Genomic DNA, 24,853 nt, shown 5'->3' on the forward strand with positions numbered 1-24,853 from the left:
AAGAGAAAAACAAATACCGTATGCTAACACATATATATGGAATCTAAAAAAAAAAGGTTCTGAAGAACCTAGGGGCCGTACAGGAAGGAATAAAGACGCAGACATAGAGAATGGACTTGAGGACACACGGAGGGGGAAGGGTAAGCTGGGACGAAATGAGAGAGTGGCATGGACATATATACACTACCAAACGTAAAACAGATAGCTAGTGGGAAGCAGCCGCATAGCACAGGGAGATCAGCTTGGTGCTTTGTGACCACCTAGAGGGGGGATAGGGAGGGTAGGAGAGAGACGCAAGAGGGAGGGGCTACGCAAGAGGGAGGGGCTACGCAAGAGGGAGGGGCTACGGGGATATATGTATATGTATAGCTGATTCATTTTGTTATAAAGCAGAAACTAACACACCATTGTAAAGCAATTATACTCCAGTAAAGATGTTAAAAAAAATACACAAAGAAAAAAAGATCCTTTGTATGTCACATCTCTGAAAATTATTTTCCTACTTTGCTGTTTGCCCTTTAATTTTGAGTATTGTGCTGTGTGATATATGAATTTTTTCATGTTTATTACTACAGTCAAATCTAATATTACTTTCTGATATACTCCACTACTTCTATGTTTGGAAATTCTTTGTTTGACCAATAGCCAGTAAACAACCACCTATATTTTTCATAATATTTTATAATTTTATTTTTTAAGTTAGTGTGTAATCCACCTGTAATTCAGTTTGACATATTGTATGAGGTAGAGATATAATTTTTTAACTATTCAGATAGTTACTTCAGCACCATTTATTGAATAATCCCTTTATTCTTTATTGAGTTGTGATTAAATCTATCTTTAATTAAATTAGTATATATGTTTTTATATCTGGGATCTTTATTCTATTTCTTTAACCATCTGTTAGTTATTGTAGCAGAACCATATTATATTTTTATGGCACATTTCTATTTTTGATATGGTAAGCCATAATCCCTTCACTACTCCATATTTTAAATGTACCTTAGTAACTATCATCTGAGTGTTCTTCAAGGTGAATGTTGGAATTAATTTTCAAATAAATTCTGATATATCTGCATGGAATTATGTACAAACTATGAATTATTTTGGAAGAATTTGCATCTTTACAATTCTTAATCATTTCATAATCCACCTGCTTTTTCAAGTCTTATTTGATGTGACAGAAAAATTGTTTCTTCACACAAGTTCTGCATATTTTTAAGGTTATTCCTAGGTATTATATACTTTTAATTTAATTATATTTGGGATTTTTTCTATTGATTTCTAATTGGTGGTTACTGTTATATAAAAGCTGTTGATTTCTTTTTATTGAGGTATAGTTATTTACGTTTCAGGTGTACAGCAAAGTGATTCAGATATAAATATATATTCTTTTTCAGACTCTTTTCCATTATAAGTTATTACAAGATATTGAATATAGTTCCCTGTGCTATGCAGTAGGTCCTTGTTGGTTATCTGTTTTATATACAGTACTGTGTATATGTTAATCCCAAACTCCTGATTTATCCCTCCATGCCCTTTCCCCATTGGTAACTGTAAGTTTGTTTTCTATGTCTGTGAGTCTATTTCTGTTTTATAAATAAATTCCTTTGTATCATTTTTTTAGATTCCACATATAAGTGGTATCATATGATATTTGTCTTTCTCTGACTTACTTCACTTAGTATTATAATCTGTAGGTCCATCCATGTTGCTGCAAATGGCATTATTTCATTCTTTTTTATGGATGAGTAATATTCCTGTGTGTGTGTGTGTGTGTGTGTGTGTGTGTATGACATCTTCTTTATCCATTCATCTGTCAATGAACATTTATGTTGCTTCCATGTCTTGGCTATTGTAAATAGTGCTGCAGTGAACATTGGGGTGCATGTATCTTTTCGAATTAGAGTTTCCTCCAGATATATGCCCAGGAGTGGGATTGCACTATTTTGGGTAACTCTATTTTTAGTTTTTTAAGGAACCTCCATACTGTTCTCCATAGTGGCTGTATTAATTTACATTCCCACCAACAGTGCAAGAGAGTTCCCTATTCTCCACACCCTCTCCAGCATTTATTGTTTGTAGATATTTTGATGATGGCCGTTCTGACCAGTGTGAGGTGATACCTCATTGTAGTTTTTATTTACATCTCTCTAATAATTAGTGATGTTGAGTGTCTCTTCATGTGCTTTTTGGCCATCTGTATGTCTTCTTTGGAGAAATGTCTATTTAGGTCTTCTGCCCAGTTTTCAATTGAGTTGTTTGTTTTTTTGATAGTGAGCTGTATAAGCTGTTTGTATATTTTGGAAATTAATACCTTGTCAAGTTGCATCATTTGCAAATATTTTTTCCCATTCTGTAGGTTGTCTTTTTGTTTTGTTTATGGTTTCCTTTGCTGTGCCTAAGAAAAAGAAATAAAAGGAATCCAAATTGGAAAGGAAGAAGTAAAACTGTCACTATTTGCAGATGACATGATATTATACATAGAGAATCATAAAGACGCAACCAGAAAACTGCTAGAGCTCATCAATGAGTTTGGTGAAAGTTATTGGTTTTTCTATATTGGTTTTGATTCTGTTTATTACTGATAATCATTTTTTCACCTAGTTCTTCTGAGTTTTCTTAGTACAGTCATATTACACCAAATAATGATTCTAATGCCTTTCTAAAGAGGATACTTCTTTTTTTTTTTAACATGTTTATTGGAGTATCATTGCTTTACAATGTTGTGTTAGTTTCTGCTGTACAACAAAGTGAATCAGCTGTATGTCCCCTCCCTCTTGAGCCTCCCTCCCACCGTCCCTAAAGAGGATACTTCTTATTCCAGAATTACGTCTTATAGCATTAGCCCAAATTTCCACAGTAATTTAAAATATATTTAATGATATTCTTATCTTGTTTTTGATTTTAACAGCTAGCGTAGGTTTTTCCAACCATGTTAAAGAAATTTCATTGCATTCCTAATATGCTGAGAGTATTTTTAATCAAAAAGGGGTTTTGAAATGTTATAAAATGCCTTTTGATTATTTTGGTAAATTATCCTCTATAATGAGAACATAATGTGGAAGTCAGATCGTAGGATTTATGGCCAGGCAGACCCGGGCTCAACTTACACCTCTTCCTCTTAAATTGTATGTCACTGAGTGAGTTATTTGTTGGCTTCCAATTTCAGTTTCTTACATTGTTCTATGAGGATAAGAATATAAGTATCTTATAAGGTTATTGTGAGTATCCAATGAGAATTGCTTGCAATTCACCAGACTTGATACAGAGTATCATGTTTTTGAAAATTATTGTGTAATTTTTGCCTTTGATCTATTAAAATAGTGTACTATAATATAAAACTTCCTAGTATTTACTTATCTTTTTCTTCTTGGACCTACTTGGTCATGATGAAATGTTTTCTTAACTCACTGCTGTATTCAATGTTTGTTTCAGATTATTGCATCAACTTTTATAATAATTTTGTCTTTAGTTGAATTTTTATGCTATTTTGTTAGTTTTGACATCAAAATAACTTCATATAATGAGTAGGAATTTTTTAATCTTTTTCTGTGATTGGGACCTATGGGAATTATATTTCCCTTGAGAATGTGAAAGAAGTTCCCTGTGGAAGTTTCTATGCCTGGATTATTTTTTGAACGAGATAATGCTTTTACAACTTTTTAGATTATTTATAAATTTGTAGTTGTTTGTTTTCTCTAATCACTTGGTCTATTCAATGTGTCTGTTTATGCTTGTGCATTTCAGTGATTCAAATTATAGCTAAAGATTATCTTAGTATTTTTAAAATAATAAGCATGGATTTGAGCACAGTATTCACTCATAATTTCTCAAATTTTAATATCTGTGTTTCTCTCTCTTTTTCTTGGTTTATTGTATAATTCTGAGGTTTGACTTATTTTTAAGAACTACCTCTTGGATTTATTGATCCTACTGTTTTTTGTGCCCCTCACGTCTGTAACATAATCTTACAGTGATTAGACTTTAATTTTTATATACTTTTGACTCTGCCACCTCAAAAGTAGTCATTGGTGGTCAGTGACCATTTACTGAGTACGTCCAAGGAACCCTTTCACAGAGTATTTGGCATTTGTTTTCACTGCAAGGCTGGGAACTGAGGCAGACCATTCTGCCTGGGTTCACAGCCAAGCTCCACCACTAATAACCTATGTAATCTCCAAGTTACTTAAACTTTCTGTGCCATAGTTTCCTCATCTGAGTGTGAGGATATGAAGCTCTGAGAACAGTCCCTGGCATGTAGTGTGTAGCTTTCAGTTAGCTCTTGTCATTATTATATTTTAGAATAAACATTGTGATTGTCCTCGAGGTTACAGTGTATAGACAGAGTTGTGAATGGAAAACTCAAAGACAGTTGGAACATAATGTGTTTTTATTTGTAATGTTTGGAGGAGTGTCCAGCCTTTAGAAGAACCAGACAATTTGAATAAAGGATACAGCAGGTATTTAAAGAAAAGAAAAGAAAAGGAAACAGACCATGAAACTATAGTTAATCTGTTCAAAATCCAAATTGGTGGAGAAACAGCAGTTCCTCACGTGTTTATTCCATCTGTGTGGGTCCTCACATGTCTGCTGATAGCTGTCCAAAAGTCAGAGATAAACGTGTTTTCTTTTCTTTTTTCTTTTTTATTGGAGTATAGTTGATTTACAATGTTGTGTTAGTTTCAGGTGTCCAGCAAAGTGATTCAGTTACACATATACATATATCCATTCTGTTTTAGATTCTTTTCCCATATAGGTCATTACAGAGGACTGAGCAGAGTTCCTTGTGCTATACAGCAGGTCCTTATTAGTTATCTATTTTGTATGCAATAGCATGTATATGTCAATCCCAGTCTCCCAATTTATCCCTCCCTCCCCTTTCCCCCCGCTGGTAACCACAGATTTGTTTTCTACATCTGTGACTTTATTTCTGTTTTTAAATGTGTTTTCTTGGGGGGGGGGCAGCAATTTAAAGGAATAGGCTCAAGTGTTTAAAAAAAATTTTTTTTAAAAAAAATTTTAGGGATTAGTGTTAGGATGCTTCTGTTTGGAGAAGGCTCTCTAGTGATGCAAAATATTTTTGTTTTTTTCTGTCTGGTGTGTGAAGGGTATATACACCTCATCCTAGCCGCAGCAGAGCAAAGCGTAGCATACCTTTCTCAAGGTGTCACATAGGCAAGTGAGGGGGTAAATTATCAACACGTGATTCAGGTGTGTATGTAGATGATACTGTGCTTTACGTGTCTTGCCTTGGTTCATTCCATGATACTGTCCTGGAGTGCTGTACTTCCTAGAATGCTTTCCTAACCTCTGCGACTTGCAACATGTTCCTGCACCTCCCCAAAGGGAGAGGCATCCCTCAATCCGCCTCCACTGCTTTTGGGATAAAGTTCAAACTCCAGGGCAGGGCACAGAGGGCCTCTCCAGCCCTCTTTCCTGCTCCGGACCTTCCCTGTGCTTCCCCGTGTTAATCGCTGGGAGAGGTGGGAGTCGGAGACGATTCCCACGCCCCGCCCCCTGTGCACGCCCCGCCCCCTGTGATCCCCTTTCTTCGCAGTGAACAGGACCTGGGCACATGATGGGATTGTCCCTCGCTTAACTACTTTACACAAGACTCCATTTTAGCAGAATGCAGAGAGAGATTCTGCTGCTGGCCTTGAAGAAGCGAACTGCCGTATTGTGGCCGCACGGCAGGGGAGGGCAGCGGGCCTATAGGAGGTGAGAGCGGCCCGCAGCTGGCAGGCAGGTAGGAAAATGCAAACCTCGGTTTTGCAACGCAAGGAACTGAATTGCCCCAATAGCCAGTGCACTTGGAAGGGGACCCCAAACCTCAGATGTTTGCAGCCTCAGGCAACACCTTGATTTCATCCTGATGAGATCCGAGCAGGGGCCTGAGCTAACCTGACCCATGGATAATAAATCGCGTTGCTTTAAGCTACTCAACTGGTGGTAATTTGCCGTGCAACAATAGAGAAATAATGCAGTTAGCCTTGTCACCTGTTTTCCTTAGGACAGGGGCATTCCATGTGTCCCCATCCAGGGCTCCCATTGGGTGTCTCTAGACTTGTCATCCTCTTCTCAATGGGAGAAAACAGTTTTTAAATTCTGAAATCATATGCTGTATCTGGCCTTTGTCTCCTTGGATTCTTTTTATTCATAAAACTATTACCAGCTTCATATTCTGTTTTTATATTCTATTAAATGAATGTAAGTGCAGATATTTTATTGAAAATTATTTTACATTCTTCAAAACTCAGCATATCAGAATACAGAGCTGAAAGAGTAAACTCATTGCCAAATTTAGACTGGGTCTGGGAACAAGCGTGAATTAAGTTGTGGGAGAACGACAGTGGCTCCTGGGAGGGTAGTCACTAACGGTGGGCTATGAGAATCCGCCCCCCCCAGGCCCTATCAAGGTGTTGTTTTATATCAATAATTTTAGTGAGGATATAGATTACATATTTATCAAAGTTGGGGTTGACATGAAGCCTAGAAACATAGCACATACTTTGAGTAACAGAATTAGGATCCAAAGAGATCATTTCAGGTTGAAATGATGATGTTTATCTAACAAGATAAACTGTAGTTGAGTAGGTGTAAAAGCCTATAGTTAAATTTAAAAAAATCTATCTAGAAACTAGGGATGGGGTGAGACAGACAGCATATGCAAAAATATTTAGATGAGTTGTTTACAAGTTGGCATAAATCAGTGGTACACTGGGGCACGTAATGGGGCCTGCTTGAATCATGAAGTTAATTTTAAAAACTCTATTAATTGAACTGCTGAGTACAGAGCAAGAAGAATAGTCCTCCATTGCATATGTGGGTCACACCACTGCTGCAGGGTTGGGTAGTTCTGGACACCTCTTTATGGGGTCAGAGACAAACTGGAATTTCTCCAATGGGCAGGAACCAGATGGGTGAGCAGACGATATCACGTACAATATTGTGGAATAATCTTCGCGTGGATCTTTTGCCTGTGGAAGAGAAGTTATCTAAGGATTAGAACTTCCTTTCCATGACTTTGGTGAATGGAAGTTAGAAGGAAATAGATTTTTGCGTAAATTTAGGAAGTAATCACTAACATGTACAGTAAGCCCCTACATACAAACCTTCAAGTTGTGAACTTTCAAAGATGCGAACGTGCATTCGCATGTCCCATCACGTAAGTTAGATCACGTGTCTGGTGTACACTGTCACGTGCATGCATCCTCTACGAGTGGTTGTGCTTTTGTATGCTGTACTGTACAGTGCTGTAGAGAGTACAATAGTACAGTATCTTTATTTTAAGCCCAGGATGTCTGGAAGCAAGCGTAAAAGCAGCGGTATATAGCTGATTGCGTTAGTAGGGTACCTAGGCTAACTTTGGTGGACTTACGAACGCGCTCTCAGAACAGAACTCGTTTGTATGTAGGGGACTTACTGTACTTAATACCCAAATAGACTGGGCTTCCTTTGGAGGTTACCGAACCCACTTTCCCTGAGACGTACAAATAGCCACTGGGGTGGAGGGAAGCAGATCCGTGGAGTCTTTTGCGTGCATTGTCATCATGTGACAGTGATGGACCAAAAGACACCAACATACATAGTTAAAGGCTAGAAAGCTTCATTAAAGGTAGAGTACAGAAACTTAGGTATATGGTTTTATACAGTCGGAGGTGACACAGCACGTTTCTAGGCAGAACGTTGGCTCCTCCAGGCTGCCCAAATTCCCCGTGAGAGGGCATCTGCCTGTGAATTAGGCCACCGATGTGGAATGCAGATTCTTCTAGGAGTGAGAAGCTGCCTGTAGCAGGTGCTGTTAGTGTGCCCCCAGGTCCCCTTCACAGGGCACACTGTGTGCCCATCCTCCAGGGGCTGCCAGCTCCTCACATCTGCACCTTCCCCTGTAGCATTGCCCCTGGCTGATGACACCTGCCTCACCCAAAGAGGCCTGGGAGGTGGTGGCCCCCATTCCCGGGGGCAGCGCTTGGCCGATGCCTGGCTGACACAGAGCTGGGCCCGCGCAGTCCCCTGGTCTGTGTGCAGGACAGCCTCTGAGGAGCGATTCAGGCCGCAGAGCTCCTGGTGGGTCAGGCTGACTTGCCCTGACCCACATCTTCACTGCTTTTCCCTCTGCCCCATCACAGCTCCCTCACTCCCTCAGATGTTCTCCTAAGAGCCCTGACTTGCATGGGAATTGTCATTGGAGGCTCTGCTTCTAGGGGTGCTTATCCAAGACACCACCTTTGCCTTTCTTTGGATCATTTGTGACCTCTTGCCCCTCTGCACACAGGAGCTTCTGCCTTTTCATCTGCCCGCTTACCCGGTGCTAATAATTCGGCCAAGACATCACTTCCCCAGAGTTCCTATTCTGGGCATGGGTGAAGAGAAGGTCATTTTGCCAAAAGCATCCCAACAGTCTCAGGCTTTCCAGCCTGAGCACCCTCCGGCAACCCTGGAAGAGATGGCCTCCGAGGGCCCACCCCACTGCAACATCTCATCGTATCACTTTGTCCACTAAAGTGCTCTACATGCGTGAGCGTACGCACACACACACACACACACACACACACACACACACACACACACCTTGTTTTGTTCCCTCTCTGAATGGCAGTGCGACCTGACTCTCTAATGCCGGTGAACAGATCAGAGACTTCACGCATCTGGCAACAGTGTTCCAGGGGTTATCAGCCGCCGTGTGTTTCTGCTCCTTTGTTCTTCTCTCCAGACATCCTTCCCGTGATGCGCTGATCACCGGCGTCTGGCGTGGCGTGTGGGTGAGGAGGAAAAGCTTGGTGTGAGGAAAGAGGCCTGGTGTGGGAGTCTAGACTGACGTGTGTGATTCCTGACTCTGGACTTAAGCTGACAGCCACGTGACCTTCCAGTCAGTTAGATTTTCTTGTCCCAGTGTCGTTGTATATGAAGTGAGGAAAATGTTCTCACGCACCTGCCTGACAGTAGACCAAGGGAGGTCGTGCATCTGAGGGCGTTGTAGGAACGTGTAGAGCCCACGGCAGACATGAGTTATTCAGATGCTGTATTAAAATGCAGTCCTGCTCGTGAAGAGCTTCCAAAGTAAGTAGGAGAGCTGAAGTATGAACATAAATAAAAATGATTTAAGGTGGAGATGACCATCTGTCCCCCGGGAGGGACAGAGTTCTGTAGGAGCTCAGAGGAGGGTTCAACGCATTTCCTGTTGAACATTTGTTCTTTGGGTCCAAAAGTATGTTCATCTTCTTCCCTGTATTTCCTTTCTGGCTTTGGCCATATAGACAGCCGGGCCTTGCATAAATCCAGAGAAAGAACATAGATCTTTTACCCCTTTTTATGCTTAATGGAGAAAAAGGGCCTGGTCCATGTACACATATGATTGATGTAGGGACTGAATCATTTCTTTAGAATTAACCCTTTGCATTTAGATTTAAGGGTGTTCATTTTCCAGTGGATTTTACTACAACAGCCAGATGTGAGAATTGGAAATTTTTGATATGGATCTGTTTTTAGTATTGATTAACTGATTGTTTGATCATAATGTGAGCAGGTCCATGTTATTATAATTACTCTTACAGTGCCCAGGGCAGCTCAGAGAAGCTGGCCAGAGAGTGCACTTGATCTTCCAGGCTGCCCATCCTGCGAATAATGGATGCTCCAAGCTCGGAATGGCAACCTCAGAGAATCAATGCTCCAGGGTGGTGTCAGGTGCCTGGGCTGTGGAATGCTTTCCCGATAACTTGTATTCTTCTTATTTCTGACAGCCAGGCTCAGGGTGAAACTAAAAAATACTAATTGCTCTCATTAATCTTCTAACTTACACAAGCAGATATAGTTTTAAAAACTCAGCAAAATAGAGATGAAGATATATATTTTTGAGGAACCTGACCCGCGAGTTCTGACTCTGCCTTTCTTAGTCCAGTGATGGGTCCAGCCCGTGTTATTGACGCCACGTGTTCAGAAAGGTCGCCCTCCTGACCTGAAGGCCTGGGCGAAGCACCTCCAGGGGTGCCTGGCCTCCTCACCGCCCCACACCCCCGGGCCCACGGCGCTGGCCCTTCCTCTCTGTCACCCAGTCTCCTGCCATTCTTCTTCTGCTGCTGTTTCCTCCCTTAGAAAAGCAGCAGCTCTTTGATGTCCTTTGCATATTCCTTATGATGAGAAAAGCACAGTCCCCCGTACTTTCTTCCAGATACTAACATTGCCATTCCAATATCTTTCCTTTCTCTTCCTTTTCATCAGGCAGGGATTCGGTTGTTTCCTGACTCACGTTGGGGTCAATCCAGTCCCCTTCTCAGTACATCAGGGTCATTTTTATTCTCTCCCCAGCCCTTGCTCTTAAGGGCATATTTTAATGATTATCCTGTGTATAAGCATTTATGTGGTTCTTTGATTTCTCTAGTCACTTAAGCTGTGATTAAATGAACTTACTTACAAAACAGAAATAGACTCACAGACATAGAAAAAACCTACGGTTACCAAAAGGGAAGGGGCGGAGGGATAAATTAGGATTTTAGCATTAACATATACACACTACTATGTATAAAACAAACAACAAAGACCTACTGTATAGCATAGGGAATTATATGCAATATCTTGTAATAACCTATAAGGGAAAATAATCTGAAACAGAATATATATATATATTTATATATTTAACTTATATATATATAAAACTGAATCACTTTGCTGTACACCTGAAACTAACACAACATGGTAAATCCACTGTACTTCAATAAAAAGTTTTCTCCTACGCTTATGAAAGACAATTAGACTGAGGCCTAGCAGTCTACTCTTTTTTTTTTTAACATCTTTGTTGGAGTATAATTGCGTTACAATGATGTGTTAGCTTCTGCTTTATAACAAAGTGAATCAGTTATACATATACATATGTTCCCATATCTCTTCCCTCTTGCGTCTCCCTCCCTCCCACCCTCCCTATCCCACCCCTCTAGGTGGTCACAAGGCACTGAGCTGATCTCCCTGTGCTATGCGGCTGCTTCCCACGAGCTATCTATTTTACGTTTGGTAGTGTCTATATGTCCATGCCACTCTCTCACTTTGTCACAGCTTACCCTTCCCCCTCCCCATATCCTCAAGTCCATTCTCTAGTAGGTCTGTGTCTTTATTCCTGTCTTACCCCTAGGTTCTTCATGACCTTTTTTTTTTTTTCCTTAGATTCCATATATATGTGTTAGCATACGGTATTCGTTTTTCTCTTTCTGACTTACTGTGCTCTGTGTGACAGACTCTAGGTCCACCCACCTCACTGAAAATAACTCAATTTCGTTTCTTTTTATGTCTGAGTAATCTTCCATTGTATATATGTGCCGCATCTTCTTTATCCATTCATCTGTCGATGGACACTTAGGTTGCTTCCACGTCCTGGCTGTTGTAAATAGAGGTCTACTCTTGCTAAGCAGGTTGGGGAGGCTGAGCAGCCGGCCCGCGGAGCATCTGCGTGCGTGCGCACCGCTGCCGGCTTTGGTTTCATTGCTGGGTCCACGTACTCGCTGTTTCCCATCTTGCTTGTAAGCTGGGGACGGATTCGATATTCGGTGTTTGAGTGGTTGTGGCTGGAGCTGGGCTCTGCACCTGGCATCCTGAGACTATGGGAAACCTCCGTCCCCGTGGCTCCTCGAGCGTACGTGGCGAGCTCGGATCTTGCGCAAGGCTCCTGCTAACAGTAGCGAGTTACCGAGTTAGGGTGAGACGCGGCCTCCCCTCCTGCGCATGTGCGGAGGTCTCGCTTGCTCTCGGCGGGGCGCTGGGCGACCCAGTCTGCCCTTGAGTTTGTGGACTCCTCGTGCCCTTGCCCCACTGACCAGCGCCCTGCCCTGCTCATTGCTCTACATTTGCTCTCTCTGAGTCCCTCTGCTCACACATTTCCTGTCCCCTTTGCCTCGCTTGGCCTAAGTGGCTCTACTCTCTAGTGTTCTGAGTTTTTCTCCACGTCCCATCCATCCAGTGTCCTATGTTTAGCGGCTGTGGTTTAAAATTTGCTCTCTCACTCTCCCCCCCACCTCCCCCTTGTTTCCGATGACTGGCCAGTGATGTCGCCCTGCACCTATGAGCCGAGCTGGAAACCTCCAGGCCATTACGGACTTCTCCCCAACATCCAGGTGTTGCCAGTGAAGGTTACTCCCATCCAGCACCTTCCCTGCATCCCCAGGCCAGAGCCCCTATCCCAGGCCTAGGCTACCCCAGCATCCTGGATCCCTCTACCCGATTTTTATTTTTTATTTTCCAAAAACGCAACCTGAACACTCCCTGTCCCGTATGATAATTGAACTCTGCACGATAAAATTCAGAAGCCCAGGAGGGACCTAAGCCCCCTCTCCTGCTACTGTCTGTCCCTCCCCTCTATATGCCAGGCACACAAACTTCTTACTATTTTTACAGGAGGCTTTTCTGCCTTTGCACTATCATTGTTTTTTTCTCCCCAAAATATCCTCATTTTCTCTAGCTAAGATCTATTCTTCTTTCACAATGATTTTACGAAGTTTTCTGGATTTCCTCGGGTTGAAGTAATTGTTCTTCTGTGGGGCGGCTGAATATGGTCCATGTCTCTATCAAGACATCTAACCCAACACTGAGTTTAAAAAAAAAAAAAAAAGAATTCTTTGCATTTGCAGAATAATTTATAGATGGCAAAGCTTTCTCACAGACTTTCTCTCCATGGTGAGTTGGAAAAAGCAGAGATAGGAAAGAGAGGTTGTGTTCCACGGCACTTTGGTGCCTGTTCTATTTTGGTCATTTTTGATGCACATGTCCTGTTATCTACACCTTTAGCAACAAGGAAAGTGTGTCAAACGTCCTGCCACTTCGGAGGATAAGAGCCTGGGCAGAGCACTTGGTGAGAATGGCCAGCCAACTCTGTTCTTGAAAGTGATAGCCTTGAATTAAAGACAGAAGGACCCAGGGGAAATCTATATGGACTCTTAGAGCTAAGCTTTTTTGCTAAGAACCTTCTTTGTAAAACATTGAATACCTTTTTAAGGATAAATTTAAGCTAGGAACTGCTCCACCTCTTTTCATCTTTTTGTTTGTTTGTTTGTTTGTTTTAATCATGGAATTAGGTCTGCCTGGTTAATCAGTGCCCAGAGCAAAGGTAACCTAGGGGCAGTTGGCACTAGATAATTCAGCCACTGGCTAGAGGTTCAACCAGAAGAGAGGGAGAGAGGGTGGACTCAGAAACCATTTATTGGGCTACCTAAAAGAGCATATAATGATTGAACTTTAGAGCTTGAAAGGATCTAGTCTCTACTTATGGCTGAGGAATGACCTGGAGAAGACAAGCACCTGTCAGGACCCGCACCATTAATGGCTGTGAACACCTGACTCCCATCCAGAACCCTTTCCCAGCCTCATAAATATACACAAAGGTATAAAAATGCCTTGTGAGGGCAGATAACTAAGGGCACACTAATACAGTTGATTGTGAGACTGAACCTTCACTGGGGGGTAAATTAGGTGGATGATAACAGTAATAGAAGCCAAGAACTTCTTTTTAAATTAATTTTTATTGGAGTATAATTGCTTTACAATGTTGTGTTAGTTTCTGCTGTACAGCAAAGTGAATCAGCTATACGTATACATACATCATTTTTAGATTTCTTTCCCATTTAGGTCACCACAGAGCACTGAGTAGAGTTCCCTGTGGGATACAGTAGGTTCTCAGTTATCTATTTTATACATAGTAGTGTATATATGTCAATCCCAATCTCCCAATTCACCCCACCACCCCCTTCCCCCTTTGAGAAGCCAAGAACTTTTTACTGGGTTATCTCACTGGATCCTCACCAAAACCCTGTGAGAGGATGTATTCATTTCCTATTGCTGCAGTAACAAGTTACCACAAGTTAGTGACTTTAAGCAACACAGATGTATCAGTATGATCTTAGAGTTTGGAGGTCAGAATTCTGAAATGAGTTCCACAGCACTGAAGTCAAGGGGTCTGCACACCTGGTTCCTTCTGTAGGCTCTGTGGGGAGCACCAATTTCCTTGGCTGTTATAGCTTCTAGTGGCCACCTCTTTTCCTTGGCTTATGGCTCCTTCTGCCATCTTCAAAGGACATTATTCCAGTCTCTGCTTCCATCATCACCTCATCTTCTCCTCTGCCTCTGCTTCCTCCTGAATCCCTCTTCTAAGAACTTTTATGATTATACTGGGCCTTTGTGATTATACTGGGCCTATCAACTAGTCCAGGATGATCTCCTCATCATGAAATCCTTCACCTAATCCCATTTACAAAAATATGGTACCATAATCACAGGTCCCAGGGACTAGAATGTGGACATATTGGGAGGGGGGCATTGTGCAGAGAGGTACTATTCTATAACTGAGGAAACCGAGGCTCAAAGAGATTAAGTAACTTCCATAGAGTTAGATGGTTACTAAGGACCACAGTCATTCATTCTTTACCACTGTCTCTGGAACTGAATTACAAGGAGGAAAAAATAAATGATATACCTAAGCTCAAGGTACATATGATCTAGTATTATTAGATTTTTAGACCAAAACTATACTAAGCCTGTGGTCTGCATTATAAAATATAATCCATTATAAGGAAAAAGGTTCTAAGCTTTGTTTTTCTTTTAAAGGATAACATTCTGTAACAGCTCTAGGTAATTCTTGAACTATAATAGGCCGTCCTCCAGTTACTCATCCTGCTAGCTGCTGTGAGCTGGTATTTTAATTTTTAAAGCGTCAGTCAGCTTCAATATATTTCTACCCATTAGTAGTAGGTGGCCACTCTGTATGCAGAATAAAGCTAAAAATGTTTAAACTTGACAGCATTTCTTTTTCAGTTTTGAGGTCATCTACCTCATTTTTCCGACTCTCTCTCCTCACAGTTGAGTGGCTCAAGTTCAAATCTAGTTAGCCATTCATCTGAAATGGATTTTCGACATCCTCCTGTGTACATTAGCTTCCCCTAGAAACTCCCCAGTTTGTCAAATACTTCTCACAAAATATGGTTCCTAGGATTGAAGATGATATGCAGCTGTAGTTTAATCATACTAGGTACAGTTGAGATGTTCTTTTCCCTTAATTGGAAAGTGTACCTCTGTAATATTGCCTTATTGACATAGAATAAATGGAAAGTTGGACAGACCAGCCCATTTCCAGAAAGAAACCATTTTAAGCTGCAGCTTGACTGATAACCCACTTGATATCCAGAGAAAGAAGCAAAACTTTCCTTTACACCCTGATCACTTGATCACTTGTAAGTGCTACGTGGTCAGCTTTTTTAATTTTTTTTTTTGCGGTACGCGGGCCTCTCACTGTTGTGGCCTCTCCCGTTGCGGAGCACAGGCTCTGGACGTGCACGCTCAGCGGCCACGGCTCACGGGCCCAGCCGCTCCGCGGCATGTGGGATCTTCCCGGACCGGGGCACGAACCCGTGTCCCCTGCATTGGTAGGCGGACTCTCAACCTCTGAGCCAGCAGGGAAGCCCATGTGGTCAGCTTTGATGGGGTTAAGAAGGCATGCTTTGCTTCGGTGCGTGTGTCCTTTCCTTAATTTATTTTAGTTATAAATATTTACATCTTATTATACACACACACACACACAAACACACACACACACACACCAGGCTATGAAACTTAATAATGAAATACATCTCCCATGAAATTATTGCCCAATTTAGGAAGTAGGACATTGCAATATAGTTGATATTGAATATATACAATGTTCCTTGTTCATCCTATCTCCCTCCACTGAGATATAGTTATAAATTTTATGTTTATCATAAGGAATTTTAAAAAGTTTTATTATGTGTGTATATCTCCCTAAATAATATTTTAAAATTTTGCTTGTCTGTGGGCTTTATAAAAATAGTAGCATGCCATATATAATTTCCCGTAACTTGCTTTTTCATTCACAATTGTATTTCTAAGCTCTACCTATTATGTAAGGCTAGAATTTGCTCATTTACCCTTGCTGCGTAATATTCTGTTGTGTGAACATATCACTTTATTTGTTTTTCTATGGATGGACTCTTGGGTTATTTCCTGTTTAAGGAGTTTATTTCCAGTGATTTGCTATTACAAACAATGCTGCTGTGAACTTTCTTGAACAGGTCTCTTGGTGCACGTGAGTAAGGGTTTCTCTAGGGATAGAATTGCTGGGTCAGAAGGTAAATGCATTCTTTACTAATTCAAAATTATTTTTTAAAGAAGTTGAACCTATTGACACTCCCTCCAGCACTGTGGTAGAGTTCTTTTTTTTTTTACATCTTTATTGGAGTATAATTGCTTTACAATGGTGTGTTAGTTTCTGTTTATAACAAAGTGAATCAGCTATACATATACATGTGTTCCCATATATCTTCCCTCTTGCATCTCCCTCCCTCCCACCCTCCCTATCCCACCCCTCCAGGCGGTCACAAAGCACCGAGCTGATCTCCCTGTACTATGCAGCTGCTATCCGATAGCTATCTACCTTACGTTTGGTAGTGTATATATGTCCATGCCTCTCTCTCGCTTTATCACAGCTTACCCTTCCCCCTCCCCATATTCTCAAGCCCATTCTCTAGTAGATCTGTGTCTTTATTGCTGTTCTTCATGACGTTTTTTCTTCTTAAATTCCATATATATGTGTTAGCATACGCTATTTGTCTTTCTCTTTCTGACTTACTTCACTCTGTATGACAGACCCTAGGTCTATCCACCTCATTACAAATAGCTCAATTTCGTTTCTTTTTATGGCTGAGTAATATTGTACATATGTGCCACATCTTAGGATGTGGACACTTAGGTTGCTTCCATGTCCCGGCTATTGTAAACAGAGGTGCAATGAATATTATCGTACATGACTCTTTTTGAATTATGGTTTTCTCAGGGTATATGCCCAGTAGTGGGATTGCAGTGGCTGTATCAATTTACATTCCCACCAACAGTGCAAGAGGGTTCCCTTTTCTCCACACCCTCTCCAGCATTTATTGTTTCTAGATTTTTTGATGATGGCCATTCTGACTGGTGTGAGATGATATCCCATTGTAGTTTTAATTTGCATCTCTCTAATGATTAGTGATGTTGAGCATTCTTTCATGTGTTTGTTGGCAATCTGTATATCTTCTTTGGAGAAATGTCTATTTAGATCTTCTGCCCATTTTTGGATTGGTTTGTTTGTTTTTTTGTTATTGAGCTGCATGAGCTGCTTATAAATTTTGAAGATTAATCCTTTGTCAGTTGCTTCATTTACAAATATTTTCTCCCATTCTGAGGGTTGTCTTTTGGTCTTGGTTATGGTTTCCTTTGCTGTACAAAAGCTTTGAAGTTTCATTAGGTCCCATTTGTTTATTTTTGTTTTTATTTCCATTTCTCTAGGAGGTGGGTCAAAAAGGATCTTGCTGTGATTTATGTCATAGAGTGTTCTGCCTATGTTTTCCTCTAAGAGTTTGATAGTTTCTGGCCTTACATTGAGGTCTTTAATCCATTTTGAGCTTATTTTTGTGTATGGTGTTAGAGGGTGATCTAATCTCATACTTTTACATGTAGCTGTCCAGTTTCCCCAGCACCACTTATTGAAGAGGCTGTCCTTTCTCCACTGTACATTCCTGCCTCCTTTATCAAAGATAAGGTGACCATATGTGCATGGGTTTATCTTTGGGCTTTCTATCCTGTTCCATTGATCTATCTTTCTGTTTTTCTGCCAGTACCATACTGTCTAGATTACTGTAGGTTTGTAGTATAGTCTGAAGTCAGGGTGCCTGATTCCTCCAGCTCCGTTTTTCGTTCTCAAGATGCCTTGGCTATTTGAGGTCTTTTGTGTTTCCATACAAACTGTGAAATTTTTTGTTCTAGGTCTGTGTTAGTTTGATAGGGATTGCATTGAATCTGTAGATTGCTTTGGGTAGTAGAGTCATTTTCACAATGTTGATTCTTTCAATCCATAAACATGATATATCTCTCTATCTATTTGTATCTTTAATTTCTTTCATCAGTGTCTTATAATTTTCTGCATACAGGTCTTTTGTCTCCTTAGGTAGGTTTATTCCTAGATATTTTATTCTTTTTGTTGCAGTGGTAAATGGGAGTGTTTTCTTAATTTCACTTTCAGATTTTTCATCATTAGTGTATAGGAATGCCAGAGATTTCTGTGCATTAATTTTGTATCCTGCTACTTTACCAAATTCATTGATTAGCTCTAGTAGTTTTCTGGTAGCATCTTTAGGATTCTCTATGTATAGTATCATGTCATCTGCAAACAGTGACAGCTTTACTTCTTCTTTCCGATTTGGATTCCTTTAATTTCCTTTTCTTCTCTGATTGCTGTGGCTAAAACTTCCAAAACTATGTTGAATAAGAGTGGTGAGAGTGGGCAACCTTGTCTTGTTCCTGATCTTAGTGGAAATGCTTTCAGTTTTTCACCATTGAGGATGATGTTGGCTGTGGGTTTGTCATATATGGTCTTTATTATGCTGAGGAAAGTTCCCTCTATGCCTACTTTCTGCAGGGTTTTTATGATAAATGGGTGTTGAATTTTGTCGAAACCTTTCTCTGCATCTATTGAGATGATCATATGGTTTTTCTCCTTCAATTTGTTAATATGGTTTATCACATTGATTGTTTTGCGTATATTGAAGAATCCTTGCATTCCTGGAATAAACCCCATTTGATCATGGTGTATGATCCTTTTAATGTGCTGTTGGATTCTGTTTGCTAGTATTTTGTTGAGGATTTTTGCATCTACGTTCATCAGTGATATTGGCCTGTAGTTTTCTTTCTTTGTGACATCCTTGTCTGGTTCTGGTATCAAGGTGATGGTGGCCTCATAGGATGAGTTTGGGAGTGTTCCTCCCTCTGCTATATTTTGGAAGAGTTTGAGAAGGATAGGTGTTAGCTCTTCTCTAAATGTTTGATAGAATTCGCCTGTGAAGCCATCTGGTCCTGGGCTTTTGTGTGTTGGAAGATTTTTAATCACAGTTTCAATTTCAGTGCTTGTGATTGGTCTGTTCATATTTTCTATTTCTTCCTGATTCAGTCTTGGCAGGTTGTGCATTTCTAAGAATTTGTCCATTTCTTCCAGGTTGTCCATTTTATTGGCATAGAGTTGCTTGTAGTAATCTCTCATGATCTTTTGTATTTCTGCAGTGTCAGTTTTTACTTCTCCTTTCTCATTTCTAATTCTATTGATTTGAGTCTTCTCCCTTTTTTTCTTGATGAATCTGGCTAATGGGTTATCAATTTTGTTTATCTTCTCAAAGAACCAGCTTCTAGTTTTATTCATCTTTGCTATTGTTTCCTTCATTTCTTTTTCATTTATTTCTGATCTGATTTTTATGATTTCTTTCCTTCTGCTAACTTTGGGGTTTTTTTGTTCTTCTTTCTCTAATTGCTTTAGGTGCAAGGTTAGGTTGTTTATTCGAGATGTTTCCTGTTTCTTAAGGTAGGATTGTATTGCTATAAACTTCCGTCTTAGAACTGCTTTTGCTGCATCCAATAGATTTTGGGTCGTCGTGTCTCCATTGTCATTTGTTTCTAGGAATTTTTTTATTTCCTCTTTGATTTGTTCAGTGATCACTTCGTTATTAAGTAGTGTATTGTTTAGCCTCCATATGTTTGTATTTTTTACAGATCTTTTCCTGTAATTGATATCTAGTCTCATAGCGTTGTGGTCGGAAAAGATAATTGAAACAATTTCAATTTTCTTAAATTTACCAAGGCTTGAGTTGTGACCCAAGATATGATCTATCCTGGAGAATGTTCCATGAGCACTTGAGAAGAAAGTGTATTCTGTTGTTTTTGGATGGAATGTCCTATAAATATCAATTAAGTCCATCTTATTTAATGTATCATTTAAAGCTTCTGTTTCCTTATTTATTTTCATTTTGGATGATCTGTCCATGGGTGAAAGTGGGGTGTTAAAGTCCCCTACTATGAATGTGTTACTGTCGATTTCCCCTTTTATGGCTGTTAGTATTTGCCTTATGTATTGAGGTGCTCCTATGTTGTGTGCATAAATATTTACAATTGCTATATCTTCTTCTTGGATTGATCCCTTGATCATTATGTAGTGTCCTTCTTTGTCTCTTGTAATAGTCTTTATTTTAAAGTCTATTTTTTCTGATATGAGAATTGCTACTCCAGCTTTCTTTTGGTTTCCATTTGCATGAAATATCTTTTTCCATCCCCTTACTTTCAGTCTGTATGTGTCTCTAGGTCTGAAGTGGGTCTCTTGTAGACAGCAAATATATGGGTCTTGTTTTTGTATCCATTCAGCCAATCTGTGTCTTTTTGTGGGAGCATTTCATCCATTTACGTTTAAGGTAATTATCGATATGTATGTTCCTATTACCATTTTCTTAATTGTTTTGGGTATGTTATTGTAGGTCTTTTCCTTCTCTTGTGCTTCTTGCCTAGAGAAGTTCCTTTAGCAGTTGTTGTAAAGCTGGTTTGGTGGTGCTGAACTCTCTCAGCTTTTGCTTGTCCGTAAAGGTTTTAATTTCTCTATCAAATCTGAATGAGATCCTTGCTGGGTAGAGTAATCTTGGTTGCAGGTTTTTCTCCTTCATCACTTTAAATGTGTCCTGCCAGTCCCTTCTGGCTTGCAGAGTTTCTGCTGAAAGATCAGCTGTTAACCTTATGGGGATTCCCTTGTGTGTTATTTGTTGTTTTTCCCTTGCTGCTTTTAATGTGTTTTCTTTGTATTTAATTTTTCATAGTTTGATTAATATGTGTCAGTGTATTTCTCCTTGGGTTTATCCTGTATGGGACTCTCTGTTCTTCCTGGACTTGATTAACTATTTCCTTTCCCATATTAGGGAAGTTTTCAACTATAATCTCTTCAAATATCTTCTCAGTTCCTTTCTTTTTCTCTTCTTCTTCTGGAACCCCTATAATTCGAATGTTGGTGCGTTTAATGTTGTCCCAGAGGTCTCTGAGACTGTCCTCAGTTCTTTTAATTCTTTTTTCTTTATTCTTCTCTGCAGTAGTTATTTGCACTATTTTATCTTCCAGGTCACTTACCCGTTCTTCTGCCTCAGTTATTGTGCTATTGATCCCATCTAGAGTATTTTTCATTTCATTTATTGTGTTGTTCATTGTTGTTTGTTTCATCTTTAGTTCTTCTAGGTCCTTGTTAAATGTTTCTTGCATTTTGTCTATTCTATTTCCACGATTTTGGATCATGTTTACTATCATTATTCTGAATTCTTTTCCAGGTAGACTGCCTATTTCCTCTTCATTTGTTAGGTCTGGTGGGTTTTTGTCTTGCTCCTTCATCTGCTGTGTGTTTTTCTGTCTTCTTATTTTGCTTATCTTACTGTGTTTGGAGTCTCCTTTTTTCAGGCTGCAAGCTCGTAGTTCCCGTTGTTTTTGGCGTGTGTCCCCAGTGGCTAAGGTTGGTTCAGTGGGCTGTGTAGGCTTCCCGGTGGAGGGGACTAGTGCCTGTGTTCTGGTGGATGAGGCTGGATCTTGTCTTTCTGGTGGGCAGGTCCACGTCTGGTGGTGTGTTTTGGGGTGTCTGTGGACTTATTATGATTTTAGGTAGTCTCTCTGCTAATGGGTGGGGTTGTGTTCCTGTCTTGCTAGTTGTTTGGCCTAGGATGTCCAGCACTGTAGCTTGCTGGTCGTTGAGTGAAGCTGGTTGCTGGTGTTGAGATGGAGATCTCTGGGAGATTTTCACCGTTTGATATTACGTGGAGCTGGGAGGTTTCTTGTGGACCAGTGTCCTGAAGTTGGCTCTCCCACCTCATAGGCACAGCACTAACTCCTGGCTGCAGCACCAAGAGCCTTTCATCCACATGGCTTAGAATAAAAGGGAGAAAATGTAGAAAGAAAGAATGAGTAGAAGTAGAAAGAAAGAAAGAAAAGAGGGAGGGAGGAAGGAAGGAAGGAAGGAGGGAAGGAGGGAAGGAAGGAAAAAAGAAAGAAGATAAAGTAAAATAAAGTAAGATAAAATATAATAAATTTATTAAAATAAAAAATTAAGAAAAAAATTAAAAATACAAAAAACAAAAAAAATGGACGGATAGAACCCTAGAACAAATGGTGTAAGCAAAGCTATACAGCATAAATCTTGCTCTCAAAGTCCACCTCCTCAATTTGGGATGATTCGTTGTGGATACATGTATTCCGCAGGTGCAGGTACATCAAGTTGATTGTGGAGCTTTAATGCGCTGCTCCTGGGGTTGCTGGGAGGGATTTCCCTTTCTCTTCTTTGTTCTCACAGATCCCAGGGTCTCAGCTGTGGATTTGGCCCCGCCTCTGCCTATAGGTCACCGGAGGGCGTCTCTTCTTCGCTCACACAGGACGGGGTTAAAGGAGCCGCTGATTCGGGGGCTCTGGCTCACTCAGGCCGCGGGGAGAGGGAGGGGCACGGAGTGCGGGGCGGGCTTGCGGCGGCAGAGGCGGACAGGACGTTGCACCAGCCTGGGGCGCGCCGTGCGTTCTCCTGAGGAAGTTGTCCCTGGATCCCGGGACCCTGGCAGTGGCGGGCTGCACAGACTCCCCAGAAGGGGGGTGTGGATAGTGACCTGTGCTCGCACACAGGCTTGTTGGTGGCAGCAGCAGCAGCCTTAGCGTCTCATGCCCGTCTCTGGCGTCCGCGCTGTTAGCCGCGGGTCGCGCCCGTCTCTGGAGCTCTTAATCCCCTCTCCTCGCTCACCAGGAAACAAAGAGGGAAGAAAAAGTCTCTTGCCTCTTCGGCAGGTCCAGACTTTTCTCCGGACTCCCTCCTGGCTAGCCGTGGCGCACTAACCTCCTGCAGGCCGTGTTCACGCCGCCAACCCCAGTCCTCTCCCTGCGCTCCCACCGAAGCCCGAGCCTCAGCTCCCAGCCCCGCCCGCCCCGGCGGGTGAGCAGACAAGCCTCTCGAGCTGGTGAGTGCCGGTCGGCCCCGATCCTCTGTGCGGGAATCTCTCTGCTTTGCCCTCCGCACCCCTGTTGCTGTGCTGTCCTCCGCGGCTCTGAAGCTTCCCCCTCCGCCACCCGCAGTCTCCACCCGCGAAGGGGCTTCTAGTGTGTGGAAACTTTTCCTCCTTCACAGCTCCCTCCCAGAGGTGCAGGTGCCGTCCCTATTCTTTTGTCTCTGTTTATTCTTTTTCCTTTTGCCCTACCCAGGTACGTGGGGGGCTTTCTTGTCTTTTGGGAGGTATGAGGTCTTCTGCCAGCGTTCAGTAGGTGTTCTGTAGGAGTTGTTCCACGTGTAGATGTATTTCTGGTGTATCTGTGGCGAGGAAGGTGATCTCCGCGTCTTACTCTTCCGCCATCTTCCCGGAATCCCCTGTGGTAGAGTTCTTGTTGCTGCACATCCTTGATAACATTTGGTAATGTCAGGCTCTTAAATTTAACCCATCTAAAATGTATTTTATTGTGGTCTGAAAAAGCATTGCCTTGATTTCTAATGAGGTTGAATGTCTTTTCATACTTATTTACCATCTATGTTTCCTTTTTTGTTAATTGCTGCTCATATCAACCCCCTATTTCTTAGTTCACAGGGGTGTGTGTGTGTGTGTGTGTGTGTGTGTGTGTGTGTGTACTGTGGTCAGATTTATCGGTCTGTTCTTTTATGCCTAGTAATTTTTGAATTTCGCCTAAGAAATCCTTCCATCCCTATTTTATATTTTTTCTAAATATTTAAAAATTTTACCTTTATATTTAAGTCTACAATGCATCTGGAGTGGATTTTTCTGTTCTATTGCATGAGATAGGGATCCAATTTCATTTTTCTCATATGAAAAACAGTTATACTAGCATAATTTCCCGTCTTGGTCTTCAGTGCCAAGGCTTTCATAAATTAAAATTTCGATTATGTGAGACTGCTTTTGGTCTTTCTGTTCTATTTCGTTGGACCATCTGTTTCTGTGTGAACACGTCAGGTTTGCTTTCCTTTTCCTCTTTTGTTTTCCATTCTTCTGCCCTCCTCTAAGGATCCTGGATCTTTCATTCCATAATTCACTTATATCCAAGGTCAGCCAGTTTATTAGGGGCATCCTGATAGATTCCATAGTGTATCAATAGCAGAACAAACAGGGCTATCTCTTGCTCATGGTGATGTCCTCTCATAGCACATGCCAGTATGTTATAAAGTCCCCATCGCCACCAGGGTGACCATGGCAAACAGGAATGAAGGGGGCAAAGAATACGTTCTGTCACTCTTTCTCTAAGATTTCACTACAATTTCTTTTTCATGTGTGCCACCATATCACTCTGTTGACTCAGTTTTTCTCTTCTAAACAGCTGTCATTCAGGTCTCCCCCAACTCTGCACCCTGTACTTCCTAATTATGTTTTCTAATAAATGCAATACTTTATATTTTCCTCTCCAAATTTTATCTAATTCATTTTATCAGATCATTTTATATACTTGATTATATTATTTCAAATATTCACAACCATTCAGTGATGATAATCCTCTCTATCCACATCGATACAGTTTTTGACAGGAGAAAGCTCAATAGCTCAATTGACGTTGATTAATTAATTCTCAGCTGTTCCACTCATCTATTCATTCTTTGTCATTCAGGTCACATCCTACTATCTTACCCCAGGATACCTTACAAGACTTTGCCAAGCATCTTGCTGAAATAGGTATGTGATGCCACTGGTATACCTTGATGTAAATGCACATAAAATATAATTGAGCATATTTGTTTTATCATATTGTCAAATAGCACATATCATATATTTGTTTATGTCTCCTCCCCAACCCATTGCTACTCTTTATTGATTACCTTATTTCACTTTCTTTCAATAATATTCATAAATCATGTATTTAAGTATAACTTCTAGAATTACAGGTGTTACCGGTATGATATTGTTTCCCACACCCACTTTTCTCCCCCCACTGCCCTCAGGTCCCGCTTTTGATAATCAAGACAAAATTTACTTTTCTCATCTACAACAACGAGAAAAACTTTTTGTTGGTT

General features: G+C 40.9%; 1 protein-coding gene across 5 annotated transcripts in view; it reads left to right on the forward strand.

The window, feature by feature from the left end:
* Window positions 1-24,853, forward strand: part of THRB (thyroid hormone receptor beta) — a 396,926-nt gene that overhangs the window by 51,032 nt on the left and 321,041 nt on the right. For 4 of the 5 annotated variants that reach the window (XM_032630404.1, XM_032630402.1, XM_032630408.1 and 1 more), the window contains exon 2: window positions 24,451-24,515. The exons of the other annotated variant lie outside the window; for it this stretch is intronic. The gene's annotated coding sequence lies outside the window, so the exon portion shown is untranslated. The remainder of the gene's footprint in view (window positions 1-24,450; window positions 24,516-24,853) is intronic. 5 annotated transcript variants of the gene reach the window in all.

This window comes from Phocoena sinus, chromosome 4, assembly GCF_008692025.1.
Source record: "Phocoena sinus isolate mPhoSin1 chromosome 4, mPhoSin1.pri, whole genome shotgun sequence".
Classification (NCBI taxonomy): Eukaryota; Metazoa; Chordata; class Mammalia; order Artiodactyla; family Phocoenidae; genus Phocoena; species Phocoena sinus.